This window comes from Argiope bruennichi, chromosome 1, assembly GCF_947563725.1.
Source record: "Argiope bruennichi chromosome 1, qqArgBrue1.1, whole genome shotgun sequence".
In the NCBI taxonomy this organism is placed as follows: domain Eukaryota; kingdom Metazoa; phylum Arthropoda; class Arachnida; order Araneae; family Araneidae; genus Argiope; species Argiope bruennichi.
The window spans coordinates 118,916,169-118,935,903 of NC_079151.1; the positions used below are offsets into that span (position 1 = coordinate 118,916,169).

The 19,735-nt window shown below is 30.4% G+C and overlaps 1 protein-coding gene across 12 annotated transcripts in view; it reads right to left on the minus strand.

The window, feature by feature from the left end:
- The window catches only part of LOC129969449 (la-related protein 4B-like), a 218,286-nt gene that overhangs the window by 120,326 nt on the left and 78,225 nt on the right, over positions 1–19,735 (minus strand). Inside the window, exon 1 of one of the 12 annotated variants that reach the window (XM_056084107.1) lies at positions 15,897–15,984. The exons of 10 other annotated variants lie outside the window; for them this stretch is intronic. The gene's annotated coding sequence lies outside the window, so the exon portion shown is untranslated. Of the gene's footprint in view, positions 1–15,896; positions 15,985–19,735 lie in introns of those variants that run through there. One more of the 12 variants, XM_056084135.1, reaches the window with a different exon arrangement.

Genomic DNA, 19,735 nt, shown 5'->3' on the forward strand with positions numbered 1-19,735 from the left:
AATTTGGATCAGATATAAAAAACAAGTCTAGAACCAAATAATGTCCACAAAAATCGTTATAGTCCGTTAAATTGGCGCCTTTTTAAGTGCTCGTCATGTCATCGACAGATGTACTTAAGGTCCAAAATCAATTAATCGGAACGCGCTCTTTTTAAATTTTTGTTTTAAAGTAGATCTTCCAGAAAGAGTTTGATTTGTTGAGGATTGCTGTACTCCAACAATAGAAGGGTTTTCTTCAATTGTTTCTTTGCATTACAGTTTATTGTATCTTCGACGAGGGAGAGAAAAATTCTATTTCTTTATCTTTGTCGTTACTGTCGTTTAATAGCATAAATTCAGAGTCGGATTTTACATGTGGCAATTTAATTTCTTCATTACATTCCAGGTTTGTTGCTGCCTTTATTGAATGAAACATTTTACTGATTTGCATAATATCAGAAATCGAAACCTGTAAAGGTGAGGATTTTAAATGAGGTTAGTTTTGGATATCGGTTTTAGGCTTAGGATGTTTTTTTAGATTTCTTTTTCTTTGTAAATGTTTTAAAACTGGCCAAATCGTGTAATGAATGCATTCATGAAATATTGTATTGTAATATTAAAGACTGTATTAAAGAAATATAGCCTCATTCTGATTTGTGCAATTGAAGTTGTATCACATAGGAATGGAATCGTATTTCTCTATTAGAGTAATAGACGGATTAAGTAAAACCAGGTTAGAGTATCAAGAATTTAGATATGTCTATGTTTAGGTTTGTACTTTTTCCTAAAGAAAAAGAATAGTCCATTGCGTACGGAAGGTTTGTGTGCTTATTTTTGGTCTTGAATATAGAAACGTAGTTAGTGTCAAGGTTGTTGTTTTTTAAGTGCAACTAGTTTCAATGCTACTGAATTCGGAATATCTTTCTTAAAAATTTTTTTTGTATTTCTCTCGAATTTTCTAGCTAAGTAATTTTCTTTAACTAGTATTGCCACCTTTACAGTTGGTATACCTATTTTTAACTGTAGCTCTTGATATTTCTTGACCGATTTCTGCTTAGCGGATGTGTGCCATTACCAAACGATACGTTTGAGAAAATTCAAAATGTTGGTATTTGAGGCTGGGAACGGGGGCATATAAGATCGGCATGATATTTGCTTATATCTTGTTTCAATATGCATTTAGTATATAAAACTTGATCATTTGAGGAATATAAATCATTATTATTACTTGTTATTAAATGGCAACAGTCAAATGTAAACAAGCCATCATACGAACATTTCATTGACTCTTTTTACAGTAGCATTTAATTCAAACTTCGCTTAGCTAATAAATGGAAGTACAAAATATTATTAGAAATTCCAGATAGAAGACTTTAATCACCTAGAACTCTATTGAGTCAGAGGAAATAATATGTAAAAGAAATCAAGATTATCAAAACAGGCGTTAAACAAAGTTTAGTCGCGCGCGAAAATGGGGTTCACTGCCGACAGATGAATAAACGCTATGATTAGCTTATGGAAATTCATATTAATTTCTGAAAATATTATCACTTAAAAATGGTTTTTGTATTATCTAAAAACTACTTTGAATTTTATTTCTGTACAATTTTTTCTTTATTTTTAATAATTAAAAAATGATTTGGTTCACAGTCTGTTTTTAATGCTATGATGTAATTCAGACTCTTCTATCAAAACACTCAACTGAATGTTTTCGACAATGTTAAAACTAATATTTAAAAAAAAAAAAAATACTTTCTTTGGGCATTAATTCTGAATTAGTAATTTCACTTCCACCTTTATTTCGTAGTATATATACCTTTAGGTAGATTCTATAGGAAGACTACCTATTGCAATGGTTTTCACGACAAAACTTCGGGAAAATTTCTTCACCGATCATGGTCGCTAGAATCCAAAATATGTATGTAAGCAATATAATTTTTCAATCAAAAGGCAGTTTCGAAGACAGTGAAGACACTTTCGATTTTTGTGACATCGTTTTATTTCATCCCAGAGAAGCACGCATTGTCTACAAGCAGGAGCGACGAACACACACACACACACACACACACACACACACACACACACACACACACACACACACACACACACACACACACACACACACACACACACACACAACATAGAACGACATAGAGCGAAAAGAGAAAAATGAAGGCCAACTGAACATTTTATCCCTGATCTTATATAACATGAGATCTCTGACACGTGTGGTTTCTAATTGGAATTTCTTACACGTGTCGACCTTGACAAGAAAAGCAGAGGGATCCTTTCACTCGTGGAACCGCTGACGCAATCATTTTTACAAAGCCTTAGTTGAATTAATTAGAGAGAAAAAGTGGAATAGGATAAGGAAATAAGAGAATATTTTAAAATGACTTTGACTGAAATAGGCTAAAAAATTAGGAAATTTATTAGGATTAAATTAAATATCATATTAAATTATATATGCGTATAGCGATATGCTCATATTAGCTAGTGAACAGGATTATTAGAGTAATTTATTTTGGATTTTAACTGGCTTGGAACGTATTGTTATAAATATAAAAACCTCGGACGAGCTCGTAAATGGCCCATCTAGCTCACAGAGGGTAGAAATGGTGATGGGTTGACATTTTCATTTCCCTATAACTTTCTTAATATTGAAGATAGAAAAATAAATCCAATTAGCCAAATTACAGCCTCATTAAGGCGAGCAACTTTTGTATTTAAAGTGTTGCGATAACTGCAATATCTCAGGGGCTGAAAATTTATTTTCAAGACTTAATTTTGATTACTTCTAACATCAACAATTTATACTGTCAGATAGTAACTTAGATGTAAAGGAATCTATTTTTACTTTCCAGCTTGCCGAAAGGAATTTTTAATTTTCACACACAGTCATTACACTGATCATTTGATGTCATGCCTTTCAATCGTTTCAAATAACAAGATGACATCTTAAAAAGTTGCATTCTATATTAATCGTTTAACAGTCTAAAAAGAAAATCAATAATCTGGACGAACAAGATGGTCTCCTAAGGAGGCTAGTATTCAAATAATAGTGGAATTGAATGTTGTAAGAACAACATTTTTAGTGTTCAACAGTAGGACATTTATACATGGATCATTCCCAAACTATTTAAATCTAGCACAATTTTTCCAATAGCATCAGATCCCCGGGGGGGGCACCTCGAATTGAGGATGAGATGCTTCCGGCATGGTGGTTAGATCTCGCCACCCTGGAGGGTACACTAATAGGTGGGGGATCTGACTCCTCCCATCGATGACGGGACGTACTTCCTTTGGGGAGGGTTGTACCGTGGCCGGTGAAGGCCCTTAGGACTCAACCACAGTTTCCGCCAATGTTGCTATTGCGGCGGTCTGGTGTTCAGTTTTTATGGTTTAAATCCGTGTGCCTTCGTGGTGGGTCGGAGAGTCAGATGGCTGACTTTCCAATAGCATCATTGAATAATTTCCCGTAGGAGAAAATTCTTTTTTTATGAATTCAATTTGGCATGTGCAGCAACTGTTACTGATGGAGTTGACAGGTATTTAATGCTCAAAACTAACCTAATTTGGTTTGAAAGTTTATTTCAATTAGTAGATTTCCAGATCGAAGTATTCCTTACATTTACATCACCAAAAGTACACTGCACTGGGGGGGGGGAGGCACCTCATATGAGGATAAGAAGCTGTCGTCATGGTGGTTGGTGCTCGCCACCCGAGTGGTTACAGAAATATTGGTCGTCTACTACATCCTTTTGTTGACGGGATATGCTTTCTATGGGAAGAATTGTTCCGTGGCCGGTGATTGCAATTAGAACTCAATTTAAGTTCCTACCACGGCGCTATCACGGTGACCCTGGCATTCAAATTTAATTCCGAATGCCTTTAATGAGCCTGGACGGAGTAGCCTTGTTTAGTTACCAAAGGTATCAAAAATTACTTTTTCAGCTAGGAAAGGTGAAACGTTATTAAGTGTCTCTTTATTTGTAAATTCTCTATGTATTACAAAAATTGCCGAATAACTATATTTGATTAACTCTCTCACCCCTAAGTTCATTCGAGTTCAAGTACCTCAGAATAGTGGTCTTACACTCATTTTAAAAGCTAAAAAAAATGTCATAAGCATCCTCGCCCTTCTTTCAAAAACCGTAATGACGATCTATGTTCTTAAGAGTATGATATACAAAGGAGAATCCGTTTTAGTTGATAACTGCTAATCAAGTATATGCTCGTCCCTCTTTTGAGAAAACTAATAAAAATCCTCCCTGTCCCTCAAATCTGACAAAGAGTTTCTCACGAACAAAACACGCAACTGAGATGTGTAATCAAACACAGTTGACAAATAAGCTGGAGTTGTCTTCCCAAAATTTTCTCGCACAATCTCTAATAAACGTGTTATCCCAATGAAAGCCTTGCATGGCATTGGCGTACAGTAGTTACGAAATATTAACCTTTGGCGTGAATTTAGCATTTTCATCGTGTCAACCTTGGCGAGAGTTTTGGCGATTAATCCTTGTCATGCCGATAATAGTATTCGAAAACCGAATTTGCGCTTTAGACACGCTTTTCTCGATCGATTGAAACAAAGATTTGACACAAAACTGCACTTATAGTCATGAAATATCATACCAAATTTGATATATTTAGACCACTGCGTTTTTCAGGTATCGCGTTTGTGCCTTTCTGAAAATACAGACCAACGGACGATCAACACTTTGTTGGTTTTAGCTCAAACTTTGATAGGTGTCCACACTACAGTTGTTAAATCTGTGCGCCAAATATTATCCATCTAGCTCTCTTCATTTTGTAATTCTCGTGTTAACTTATATTCGAACAGCCAGACAGATTTCCTCTGGATGAATTTTGCTCAATTTGGATAGAAATCTACAAATTTGGTTTTAAGCTTTAGTACCAAATTTCACCCATCTAGCTCTCAAAGCGCATGCGAGGTAGTAAAAAGGGAGGAATTTTTGCAGTGATATCTAGGCATTTGTCTTAGTTTCGTTCTGGCTTTTCAGTATTAATAGAGTCAACATAAATATCATGATTTCCATTTTGGACTTATTAACTGTTTATGTATTAAAAAATAATTGAACGCGATAGTTGTTATATTGGAATTCTTTTCAACAGTTTATTTATTTGACTATTTAAAAAAAGAAGCGGATGTTTAAGCATATAATTGAAATACAAAAACATTAGAGAGTCTTTGAAAGCTGTTTTTAATTTAAAACTAGCAACCCCCAAATAAAAAAACAACAACATTTCACCTTTTAAAAGTAATTTTCTTTCCTCTCTCTCTCTCTCTCTCTTTTTTTTTGACATCGATAAAAAAAAATTGTTTCAAATGAATTACAGTATTTGCTCATGATAAATTAAAGTTGAATCATCAGATTTTATTTGATCGTTTTAAATTAAAGCTCTTTCGTGGAATTTAATCATTAGCGAAATAGAATTTCTACACACAACGATGCATTTTCAATTTATTTAGAGAGGAAAAAAAAAAAAAACTCATTATCTTTAGAAGTTTCTTGAACGAAAGAAAAGATATCAAACGAAGATCTGTTAAAAGAAACAGACGAAGTAGAAGAAAAATAAATTTTCTTTAAAATGTCATTTTCCACATATTTGTATGTTCCTCAAGTCCAGCGAGTTCGTTCGGTAGGAAATTCGACAGGATCCATTCATCGATTTTCAATCGCATCTCCTTCATTTTTGTTTCTGTTTTCTTCCCTCCTTTTCGGTTCACACAAGTAAGGGGGTCGTAAGCCGTTAAGCTGAATCACAGAATGCGACAATAGATTATTTTTTTTTGGAGAGAGTGTTTCTTTTGGATTTTTCACTAAAACCTTCCCTTTCTTTTCAAAAACTTGTTTTCTGTTGATATATGGGTTTTCTAGAGGAAGAGTTTTACCGAAAGAGTTCCTGGATTTTTCTTTAAAAATGAGACCCGAGTAAGATCAATTAAAAAAATTGATAGCGTAGATTATTGTTCATAAATATTTCTGGATAGTTGTAAATATCCATTTATATTTTCTAAATACTTTTTTTTTTTCATTTTTTTGAAAATGAAATATAATTTATCCCTACTTTTTAATGAATCTTCATATCTGATTGAACACTGAAAAATCATTTTTTGAATTATATTTCTCTGTCGACCTGTTTATGAACATAATAAATAAACCACCCCGAGTGGTCTTTCTTTAACTTTCTCGCATCCTCATCCCGCATAAAATTTTGGATTTCGGGTAAAACCACGAAGGCCTTACTTGACATTCGCGAAAGATAATTACGAAATATTGATATTTAACATAAATTTAATATTTTTTTCTGAATCCATCATGTGAACAATGGAAAGTTTTTCGACGATTAAATGTTGGCATGTAATTAATTGTACTCGAAAATCTAATTTGGGTTTTAGACGCTTTTCTTCCAAGTGATAGAAACTAAAATTTGATCCAGAATTACAATTTTAGTTAAAAAAAAATCAAATGACAAATTTGATATATCTAAATTAGTACGTTTATATGCCTATAAAGTAAGTCCGATAGGGAGTAAACTTCTTGTGGGATTTGGTTTCAAATTTGAAAGACGTATAAGTTACCGTTAAAGTATATAATGCAGTTATTTCATAGAATACCTAGTTATTCCATGAAATAACTGATCGTGTCCGTTAAAGTGTGTAATATGTTATTCATTTGACACTTTAACTAGTTATTCTATGAAATAACTAGGTATTCTATAAATTAACTAATGAGAGACAGTTTAAGTGTAAAATAAACAATTTATCTAAAATGAAATTAAACTAATGAGAGACAATTAAAATGAAAAAGAAGCAATTTATCTAATTTATGCAGCGTATAAATGGTATTTATGGGAACATACCATAAAATCATTAGTTACAACAAGGATTACTAAAATGACACTTGGAATTACAAAGAACATTATTTCTAAAACAAAAACATTTTTTATTTCTAAAACAAACAAACAAAAACATAAATGCAGTAGGGGTGGAAGGTAAATGTATTTGTCGTGCGAGATATATGATATAGATTATTTTACACTTTAACGGGCTGAAGATCGTTATTCTATGAAATAACTAGTTAAACCATGAAATACAAGAGAGTTTTACACTTTAACGGACACGATCAGTTATTTCATGGAATAACTAGGTATTCTATAAAATAACGGATTTCATACTTTAACGGTAAAATATACACTGTAAATGTCAAATATGTGTATTGAATTTTATACATCTAATTCTCTTCTTTTTTTATAGTTATGGTATTATATTTAGGCAGCCAGACAGACTTCTTCTGAAAGAATTTCACTCAAAATTTGCTAGAAATTTACAAACTTTGTGTCAATAGGAATTCAACTGTAGTTATAAAATCTTATGCCAAATTTGATATATTTAAGCTTGTGTGCTTACATGCTTTCGAAAGAACAGACCGAGAGACAGTAAACCCCTTGTGGGATTTGGTTCCAAACACTTTGAACCCTAAATCTGTGTACCAAATAGTATCCATCTAGCTCTCTTATTTTGTAGTTTTCTTGTTAGTTTATATTTAGGTAGTCGGACAGACAGGTTTCTTCTGAAAGAATTTCACACAAAATTTGCTAGAAATCTAGAAATTTGGTGTAAAGATCATATACTAAATTTCATCTGTCTAGATCAAGGCTTTTTTGAGTTATCTTTATCACAGATATTCATAATAACGAAATTGTGTTTTTAGAATCCAGGTGAAGTCTAAAATGTGCAAATTCGTCAAAATCACGAGTTCGATTTTTTAAAATTATTTCAATACTTTATTTTGTATCCGAGACAGTAAAAAACAACGAGATGTTAAGCAAAATGTTTAATGTTAAGCAAAGAACTGAATCGAGTATAAATTGAACCACTCCTACCTTTTTTAATTTCGAGATACTGCTTTTTCACTTGTTTATAAAATGTTTAATCATTTTAGGTCCCTCGTATAATGAAATTTTGCCATATATTTTTAATATTTTTACAAAGTAACGTCTTCAAGATTCGATTTCGATATAAAAAAACGAAATGGAAAAAAATTTAATATCACATTTATTGAATATGTTAATGAGTTAGAGAAAGAAATTTTAAATGATATGATGCATTCTTCAGTTTGAAAGAATCGGTTGCAAGATATGTTTGGTCATTTGGCCGAATGCCAGATAATGTTTTTAGTTTAAAAAAAAGGGGGGGGGGTCAAACAGGGCGAGAAATATAGAGACAAATCTTTTTGGTGGCAGAGAGGGAAATTAAATACGGCACATTGTTTTGCAGAGATTTAACTGAAACATGATAGTTGAAGCTTCTTAGGATTAAATTGAAACAATAGTGATAGGCCCGAAGTATTTTCATACAATCTCTAATAAATGCACTTATGTATCATTAGCCACATGTTATTGGTGAACAACAGTTATGAAAGATCTTATTAGTGTAGTTTACATATATCTGATATGCGTGTATTTGATATGACTCCAATTATTGGGACGTTTTAGAAAAATAATTTTATTTACAATTTAACTAAAGAAATTAAACATTTGATTTTTACTACGAGCTTCACCGAGGCAGTGCACGAGGGCATTCTGAAGAGAAAAGAGAATGAATAGCTTTTTTAGAAGCATACCCGGATGAAGAACGGCGCGGTAATTAAGTAACACACAGCCTCGACGGAGCCTGTAGTTTGCAGATATCTGATATGATTTATGATAGATGCATATGATTTATAATAGGTATATATGATTTATGATAGGTATATATGATTTATGATAAGCATTCACTACAATAGCGTGCGATCTTTGTCAGCTTATCCCTGGGATGTGGTCAATACACAAGCATCAGAACACTAAATTGTATTTTGGATAACTTTTTCGGACCAAACTTTGACTAAAAACTACAATTATATTTACAAAATCACTTACAATATACTATATATTTAAGTAATTGCGTTTTTCAGTTATGTTTGCATGCTTGTGAAAGCATAAAAGGACAAATGGTCAACCACTTGACAGATTTGCAATTTAGATGTTAAATCTGAGTAGAAAGTTTTATTCGATTAGTTCTCTTTGTTTTGTAGTCATCATGTAGATTTAAATTCGAAAAGCCGATGAGATTGACTCTTTTGATAGGATTTCATTCGAAATTTGATAAAAAAAATCTACAAATTTGGTATGAATACCATATGCAGAATTTTGACATTCTTGCTCAAAACGCTTTTGAGCTGTCCGTTCATGGACTGACAAACATAATTCGAAAAACGCACTTTTCCGAATCAAGGAGGTCTGAAGCAAAGAGATTCAATCTCAAGTTTGTACTTTTTTGACAATTAAAGTACTTTTCCCATTATATGCTTCATATATATCAATAAATAAAAATAATCAAAGGATGACAAAGAGATTATGGAACATGTTGGAAAAAATTCATTCAAATTCAAATTGAAATATGGCATATTATGACCAATAATAAGGTCATGACTTGATTGATGACAAGTCCATGGCTACAAGCCATGGTCCCAAATTCGAAAATAATCAGAACCAGCTAGAGCTTACCATTAACGGCAAGAAATTATCCAATAGCTAATAAAAGATTTTCATGAAAATTGCGTATGGCATAACTACAATTGGTTTTTCATCTTTGTATAATGTATTAGTTATAAACTACAAGCATTAGAAAGTTTGAGACTAAATAATAAAAAAAATATGGAGTTTTTCTGATGCCATTGATAAAATATTGCCTCCTAGAAAATATTCTTATAGTCTGAGAAAGAGATGTCTGGAAAACTTATGAGTGATATGAAAACAGAATTCATTGTAGAGGAAATGGTGACGCTTGTTCTCAATAATTGAAATTAGCCACAAGAAAAAACAACTGCTTTAAGTGCAGAAGCTATTCCAGGAATTTCACTGTGCACTGACTTGCTGAACAGAATGAATAAAGAGATGTGAAGAAAAAGAAATTTTATCTATCTTTTCTGCAATAACATACACGGAATTGCTCATTAAATTATCATTAATTACATCAAACGTAAACAGTTAAAGCCAAGTCATTAATTTTTTTTATTCAATAGCATTACCTTCTGATAGGGTTTAGTATGTTTCTATCTTTGAGGCAGTTGGTATGCTATAGCCGGATCTTTTTATCTTCAAAATGTTGAAAAAGAATGGTAATTTTATTCGCTTGTGCTATTTTAGAGCCACACATTTAGAACTCGCAAATTCGTTAAATATCGATACATTTATGTTATTGTCTTGTATCATTTCATGACATGAGGGGGTCGATCCTAAATTGTGTACTTAGACAATGGCATGAACTTCAAAGGTGATTATATAATAAAAGCTTAAATGAAGTTAATTGTTACAAATTTGTTATAGAAGCTTATATCCTCAGATTTTGCTTGCCTGAGGTCACTTGTTAAAGTGGTTGGTGGGAGTGGATAGTTAGAACCTTATTAGGATAATATTCTGTGCAAATACTAATTTCATAACATCTTGTGCGACTTTGAATATGTGATAAGCTTCATTTCACTAACATATCTCTCTGAGGACCTCTTATTCCAGCAGTTGATTTGAGAGGCCAGAGTTTCTGAACTTGATCAAATCGATGCAAAGCACTCACCAAGAATTAATATATCGAATGAAACTTTTAAGAATAACTGAGAAGCTTTCGACAAGAGTATCTGGGTCAGTTTAATAAAAAAGGGAATTCGAGCAAAGAAACACTTGTTCATTAGAGTATATAATATGATATTTACTGGTAATGGCTGCAAAAGACGTTTCAATTGAACTCTTGCCAAAGTGATAGAACCTTACCTGGCAGAAAGTGTAAAGCTCGAACTTTGAATTTTAAAAATCACACTGGTGTTTTTATACAACCAATCCAAAAAGTTTATTCATTGCAGCCTAACAATTCTTTAAGGTGGGTTCACACGAGGCAAATAGTTGCGCGCAATTGTTGTCTCTCAGCTGTTGTCACTGTATTGTCCCCGTGTGAAAAGTTGAGACAACGTCGATGGGACAATGGCAAATGGTTGTCCCGACGGGGCAACTATTTGCCATTGTCCCGTTGCAGTCACGTGATTTTCTTGAAGTAGGCGTGACCTTCTATTACGCGCAATATTTGGCCTCGTGTGAACCCACCTTTAGATTTTACATGGTAGCCACTAAAGAATTTTTTTCCCCTTGGTGGCAATGGTAGCTAAATCTAATTCACAATTTAGAAAGTTTGAGCAGACGAATTTCGAAAAAAGAATTGTATCTAAATTTGTTGAAACAGTGTTTTGTATATAAGAAAGATCAGCGCCGTGCAAATGTTCTACATGAAACAGATAACACTAGTATTGATTAATACGAAATTTTTCTTCTATGATATTCCTTTTGTTTATTATTTTATTTGCGCATGTGTCTTTTTTATTATTCTAAAATTAAAGAAATTTTACGTAATCATGCAATAATTTCATGTATTCATTGCGATCCATTTTTGTGCCAATAACAGCGACATTTGTTACTAAATTCTTTTGTTAGAATTTTTTATTTCACCATCTGCTTCCACAATTTGTATATGAAATCTCACTCCATTCTTTTTATTAATTTTATCCACAAAGGCCACAAAATAGGAAAAGTTATTTTATGGCCACCCTGTATTTTATATGAAGCATTAAATACATTTTTCATATACATATAATGTAACCGTGGAAAAAATAAAATTTAAAATTCACCTTTAAAAGAAACAACTATCTTGTAGATACCGATAATACTTAAGGTATCTCAGCAACATTCCAGCGCTTGCTCATGATAAATTAAGGTTTGAAATGGCAGATTTCAATTTATCGTTTTAAATTTGACGTTTCCGTTGAACCATTAGCCATTGAGCCATCCGAACTTCAACATGCAAAGATGTAACTTCAATTTCTTCAGATAAAAACTCATTAGTTCTTGCAGTTCCGCTCATCGCTTGTTAAAAAAAAGGACAGAAAACGAAGATCCATCAAAAGAAATAAAAAACGAAGAAAAAAATTCCTTTAAATGTCATTTTCCAGATATTTGTAAGTTTCTCAATTCCAGCAAGTTCGTCTGTAAGAACTTCGACGAGGTCCGTTCATCGATTTTCAATCGCATCTCCACCATTTTTATTTTGTTCTGTTTTTCTTCTTTTCGGTCCATACATGGAACGGGGCGTAAGCCGTTAAGCTGAATCACAGAATGCGACAATAGATTATTTTTTGGAGAGAGTGTTTCCTTCGGATTTTCACTAAAACCTTTCCTTTTCCTTTCTCAAACCTTGTTTTTTTTATAAAGGATGGACATCTAGGGGAAAATTTTTAAAGAACTACTTCCTGGATATTCTTCTTGGCTTTTTTAAAAATAAGAAGTAACATTTAAAAACTCTATTAATTAAAAGAATTCTTAACCCACAATAATACTGCTGTCAATTTTTTGTAAGCAATCGTAAATAGTTGCAGACAATTAATTGAAAGTATTAGTTAAAAAAAAATTGCCATCACATTTCTGTAAAAATCTGTAAACAATTGCAGAAGATCAATTTAAAAAATTCATTGTCTACAATTCAGAAATTATTAAATTACATTAAAAATATCGTTGCAATGACTATATAAAAAGCTGCAGAAAAAAAAAAAAAACCAGTTAAAAAAATTAGTAATGTAAAAAAATATCTCGAATATTTATGAAAACATTCGTTTCGATATTCTTATAACTGATCGTCTGCAATTACCGTAAATAGATGCAGACGATCAGTTATAAGAATCAGTAACGCAGAACATTGAAGAAGATTTTTAAAGAACTACTTCCTGGATATTCTTCCTAATTTTTTAAATTAAGAAGTAACACTTTAACTCGATTAATTAAAAGAATTTTTAACGCACAGTAATATTGTTGCCAATTTTTTTAGCACCTGTAAATAGTTGCAGACGATTATTTAAAAGTATTTGTAAAACAAAAAATTGTCATCATATTTCTGTGAAAAATCCATAAACAGTTGCAGTTGATCAATTTAAAGAATTAGTTATGTCAGCAAATCATAAAATATTCATAAATTATTAAATTATATTAAAATTACAATTGCGAATTATTTATAAATAGTTGTAAAACGATCTAGAAGAACAGTTTAAGAATTAATAACGTAAAAAATTATCACGAATATTTTATATTCTACATTATTAATTATCGTCTTACTAATTTAAATTATTGTTTGCGATTACAGTTTATGGATATCTACAAAAATATTATAGGAATATTTTACGTTACTAATTTTTATAACAGATCATTTGCAATGAAAACTTTTCTGGTTTTGTATTGTGCAGAAATTTGGTGTTATTGAAAAAATACATTTTTGAAGTGAAATAGAAATTATTTCTGTGCGATAATACGGAAAGTTATTGAGTAAAAACATTAATATTTTGATTATTTTTAAATTATTTAAGATTTGAATTAAAATTATTAAAAATCCTTGAATCTTCAACACTTTTTACATGCATTGTATTTGATGGTCCTAAATCCAATGATCTACTATAAAGCAATTTGAACAATTTTTTTCACAAAAAGCTTGCATGTTAAAATATTATTTGACTGTATTGAAAATAGTTTTCTTTCCTGATAAAAATTATCGTCTGCTGCAAAAAAGGCAAAAAAAATATATTATCTGTTTAAAAATTCTACACATAGTAGTTGTCAGAGATCTAGAAAGAACTGAATCGAAAATGAGAAAAGTGATGAATAATGGAAACTTTTTTTTTTGAAATTAAAAAAAAACAAACAATTTTTCAAGAAAATAAAGGCATTTTTATATAATAAATACTAAGCAGAAATCATAGAGGCATAGATGTAAACAACAGATGGGTGAACGGAGAATAGTTAGCAGATGTTAGGGAAGGAAAAAAAAAAGATGGCAGACATGATTTTCCAGATTCTGACAAATGGTAAGCCTTCTTTATCGATTGCTACAGTGACAAAATAGCTCCAGTTCTGTTGCATATTGCTTGTTTTGATCCACCTTCTTCTCCTTGCCTCGAGGAAAGTGATGCTATTCTTCGAGGAATTGTTCCTCAAGAGGTAACTTTTCTACCGAATCTCGATCCGCAGGGGCGTGTCTCATTGTAGACTGGCATAGTTGAAGAAGAATTTATTACAAGGCTTGGTACTGAAAGTTTCATTAATTTTATTCCGCGAAAAAATCCTAAGATATGATGATGTATATTCTTATGATTAAATTATATATTTTATAATATGTTTTATTACTGGAAACGATCAAACTGTTGGCAGAACATCTATTTGGTAAATATGAATAACGAGAAAAGAAATACAGACGCATTAAATTGTAATCGTAGAGCTTATTTCGTGTAAGAAGTTTGTTGGTTGGGTTGGTTTAAATACGTGACAGCCAAATTATGTGTTCCCAGGGCAAATATGTTATGTAAAATTTGGGTTACCTGCAGATTCTTTAAGGAATGATAGCGAAGTAATTTTTAATTAAAAATAAAGGATCTTTCTGTTTTTTTTTTCACCTTCAAAACAAGGCAATTAACTTTCATATGCACTTTAACGTTTATTCAGTTAGTAATAATGAAATTAGTTAATAATATAGAAGTTAGTAACATAAAAACTAGTTTCATTAATTAAATTGATTTCTGGATTAGAACAAGATCTTCTTTAAGGTAATTAAAGCAAAAGTAATTTTTTTATTAAAAATTCCTATCACCACACAATGTATAAGCATGCTTTTTAAAAATACAGTTTTTTTGCATGGAAAGATATTTTTTAAAAGTATATGAACAAGGTAGGATTTTTTTATGTATTTTTATTGAAAAATGAAATTATTTAAACATGTAAGCAATTATTCTTTCTCTATAATGGATTTGATTTTCGAAATCATTAAGTAGACAATACAAATATTAAAAATATCTTACTATAGTCACATAAATGTCATGGTGAAACATAATAAAAAAATTCCTTGCAGCCAATATCTGTATATTGCACAAAACAAACAACAACAACAAAAAAGGTTTTTTTGAACACACACTGACTTGTCACATGATTTAATACCAAAAAATAAAAAAGTTCATGAAAAACAGATTAAAATTATGTCGTAATAATAAAATAGATTTAATGTCAAATTTTTAGAAAATATATTTTATTTTTTGGTAAACCGACACAAGCAGAAAGTTGGCACTCGCTTAAAAATAATATTTTGTTCCGTTTTTAAGGAAGTGACACAAAACACTTACGATAATATTTATATATATATCAATATTAACATTGCTGAAAGGTAAGTGACAACTTTTCATTTATATATCTTTGATTTGAAATATAATATTAGCAATTATTATGCAGATTTTATTGTACTAATTTTTTTTTACTGTGAAGATATATAACAAATGTCTTGTGTACTACTATGACAGTGTATTTTTTTAAATTTATTTTCAGAATTTAGGAGGGATTCAATTTCAACGCGATCCTTGAAAATTAATTTAAAATCCAGTCTGAATCTTGAGTAAAGAAAATAGGAATTGCTTCTCAAGCAACAAGATGTTAATTAATTTATGCTGTAACATTTCCAAGTGAACTATGGCAAAATGTGATTTATTATATTAATACTATCACTCGGAAAAGTAATTCGATGCACAATTATTCACCTAATACAAGGACTAGTTTATTGCTCGAAAAATAATTATATATAATCGTCTTAAGTTGAATTTCCCCAAAAATTAATCAACATTTTCTTACCACTCTGTAGGATTTACAAATAAAAAATTAAATTTATTAAAAATAAAACGTCAAAATGATGCACCGTCTCGAATGGTGTCCGAGGTGATATCAAAGAGTAAATACATTTTTGAAATATTTCACACTTTATTTTAAAAATAATAAAAACGATTTATTACCTGTACAGATGGATTGTAGTTACTTTGCCGTGTTACAGTATTTAGTGACAAACAATATTGGTACAAATACTTCAAATAATAATTTTCATGACATCATATTTATCTCCGTTACAAAGGTCAAACTCTGTATTGAAACGCTGATAAGATTTGTTGTATTTGTGACTGTATTCCTAGAGTTACATAAAGTGGTCATTTCGCATGAAGTTACAGTCATAAGACCAAAACGAGTGAACTTATCATTTAAAGTTTCATTCGTTGAGATCAAATATAATGCTTATTAAAATATAAAAATTAAATTGGTACTATGCATTCGATGTCCATTAAATGACCATGGAGTAGCTATTTTAGCTGAACGTTTGAAGCTTTTCGGAATCAAATTTAATCAGAACAAAATTTAGACAAGAGATAATTTATGAAAATTACAATTTATGAATGGCATTATAAGTTACTTTCGATCCTTGATCTGCAAAAACTAATTAAAGATATGAAAAACTGCAACTAATGAATGACATTATAATTCATTTTCGATCCTTGATCTGCAAAAAATGCTTGATGATAATTTATGAAAACTACAAATTATGAGTTACTTTCGATCTTGATCTGCAAAAAGTTATTAAAGATTATTTATGAAAACTACAACTTATGAATGGTATCATTGAATTGAAAGCGTTTGTAAGGTTATTCAAGTTACTTTCGATCTTGATCTGCAAAAAAATGCTTAAAGATAATTTATGAAAAGTATAACTTAAAAGTGATATTTCTGTCAATATATCACTCATAAGAGAATTTTTATATCCGATAAGTGCATAAAAGTAATTTACGAATGTTAAAAGTGATAATTATTTTTAAATCTTAATTTGCAAAGAAAGCTTAAAGATAATTTATAAGATCTATCTCTTATGAGTGACATTAATTTTGACTCTTAATCTTCAAAAAATGCCATGATTGTTATTATTTTTTTTTTCAATTCTTAAATTGCAGAAAATGCTTAGAGGTAATTCACGAAAGCTATCTCCTATGATGGCGTTATTAATTATTTTTTGAATTTACATTTCGCAAAGAATTCTAAAAGATTATTTTTGAGAACTATTTCTTATGAATGATATTAATAGTTACTTTCTATCCTTAATCTGCAAAGAATGCTCAAAGATAATTCATGAGAACTAGCTCTAATGAGTAGCATTATTAGTTATTTTCGAATCTTAATCTGCAAAAAAGAAAAAAAGATGCATAGAGGTAATTTACGAAAATTATTTCTTATGAGTGACATTATTAATTATTTTTGATTCTTAATCGGCAAAGAATGATTAAATATAATTCATGAGAACTGTCTCTTATGTGACATTATTAATTATTTTTTACTCTTAATCTGCAAATAATGTCAAAAGATAATTTATGATCTGCATCTCTTATGAATGATGTTATTAGGTATTTTTGATTCTTATTTCTATTCTTATTCTTATTTTTGATTAGTTTTTTTTTTTCATTCTCCAAAAACTGAATAGACATGATTAATGAAGCCTATCTCTTATGAGTGACAATATTAATTACTTTGAAATTTTAATCTGTAGAGAAAACTTAGTTATAATCATGAGAGCTATTTTACAAAACTGTCTCTTATGAATGACTCTATAAACTACTTTTGATTCTTAATACAGTGCGAGTCAAAAAAAAGTAAACACTAATTTTTCATGTGTGAAACAATATATAGCAAATATATTATTGACTTGTAACATAAATTAATATTGCATAGTTAAATAATTAATATTAAAATATTTAAATCGTTATAAATATTAAACAAATTGTAATTACAAGAAGAAATAAGCCGCTTAATCAAAAAAATACACCCATTTTTGAGCGTCAAAAAAAAGTAAACACTGACAAGTCTTTCACTATAACGTTATCAATTTTGTAAGTGCCACCACTTTTTTTCACAGAATCTTAAACAAAAGTGAATTCTTGATGTACATTTCGCTCTTCTGTTAATTTCTGAAATTTTCTGGAACATTTTTAGAAAACTGGATATGGGGAAACAAACATCACTAGAAACGAGAAAAATAATAATAAATTTGAAGAAAAACGGAAAATCATTACGTGAAATAGGACAAATTGTCCAAAGGAATCATTGCACGGTCAAAAAAATCATTGACAAATATACGAAGTATAAGCAGATTAAGGATTTTGAAAGAACAGGAAGACCAAGAAGACTTACTGATGCAGAAGTTAGAACTGTAGTACGAGAGATAAAACAAAATCCAGCTGAAAGTGCTGTAAAGATAGCGCAAAATGTATCTCAGACATCAGGAAAATCAGTAAGCGCAAGTACTATAAGAAGAACTCTTAATGATCATGGGTTACATGGTAGGATACCGCGTAAAAAGCCATTCATATCGAAAACAAATCAAAATAAGCGCCTGAATTTTGCTAGGAAGTACGAAAAAAAATGATTTAAATTTTTAGAATAATATTTTATTTAGTGATGAAAAAAAATTTGAAATTTTGGCCCCTAAAAAGCAGTCGAAAATTTGGCGATCGAAGAACGAAGAATTTGATGATAAATGTACAGTTAAAATAATTAAACATGGGGGTGGCTCTATTATGGTCTGGGGATGTATGGCGGCAGCAGGGGTCGGAAATTTGGTATTTATCGAATCTACGATGGATAAAATAGGCTACTTAAATATTTTAAAAGAAAATGTTGGCCCCAGTGTTGAGAAATTAGGACTGTCACGAACTTGGATCTTCCAGCATGACAACGATCCAAAACACACATCTAAAATTGTAAAAGAATGGTTACTATATCGGACACCCAAGACTTTAGACCATCCTCCGCAGTCTCCAGACCTCAACCCCATTGAACATTTATGGGCATATTTAGATAAAAAAGTACGCCAAAGAACGGTTTCAAATAAAGAAGAATTGAAAAAAACTATCTTGGAAGAATGGCAGAAAATCCCGATCGAACTGACGAAAAAATTGGTAGCATCTATGCCTAGAAGGTTAAAAGCTGTAATAAAATCTAAAGGAAAGCAAACAAAGTATTAATTGCTAATTTTTTTCATTCTATTTTGCTATCAGAGTTATCTGTTTACTTTTTTTTGACTCAGAAAGTTGGCTAGACATTTGTTTAAATTGAGCTATTTCTTTTTGTATTTTGTTTTAGCTTAACATTTATAAGCTGTTAAATTCTAATTAAATGAACATTTAATTTTAAGTATTTGTTTTACATTATAAGTCAATAATGCATTTGAAATAAAGCATTTTATACATGAAAAGTTGGTGTTTACTTTCTTTTGACTTTCACTGTATGTAAAGAAACTTTAGACACAGTTATAAAATATAATTTATAGAGTTCATTTCTTATGAGTAGCATTATTAAATGTTTCCGATTATTAGTCAGTAGAGAATGGTTTCAATCGTATTCTAGAAAATTTAATAAAAAGATGACCGATATAATTTTTGCAATTTTCTGAAAAAAAAATCGCTTTTGATCAATCAAGCGAATAAGTGATCGATATCAGGGCAATCACTAGCATTCGCCTGTCTATGAAGAAAGAAGTTAAAGTAATTATCATGAATTTAAAAAAAGCATTGCCAAGAAAAAATTAAATCATAAAATGTATTTGCAATTGATTTCCTATGGATTGTTATTTAACTTTAAAAATATATTTTTTTTTAATTCACTAAAAAGGAAAGAAATAATAGTAGAACTAATTTATCTAAAAAAATAAATAAATTACGAGCAAAGTTTTTACAGCAAGCAAAGCATGATTTTTTAGAAAAGTTAAATAGAATAATATAAAATCCATTTTAATTTAAAATAGCTTTTGTTTCAAATA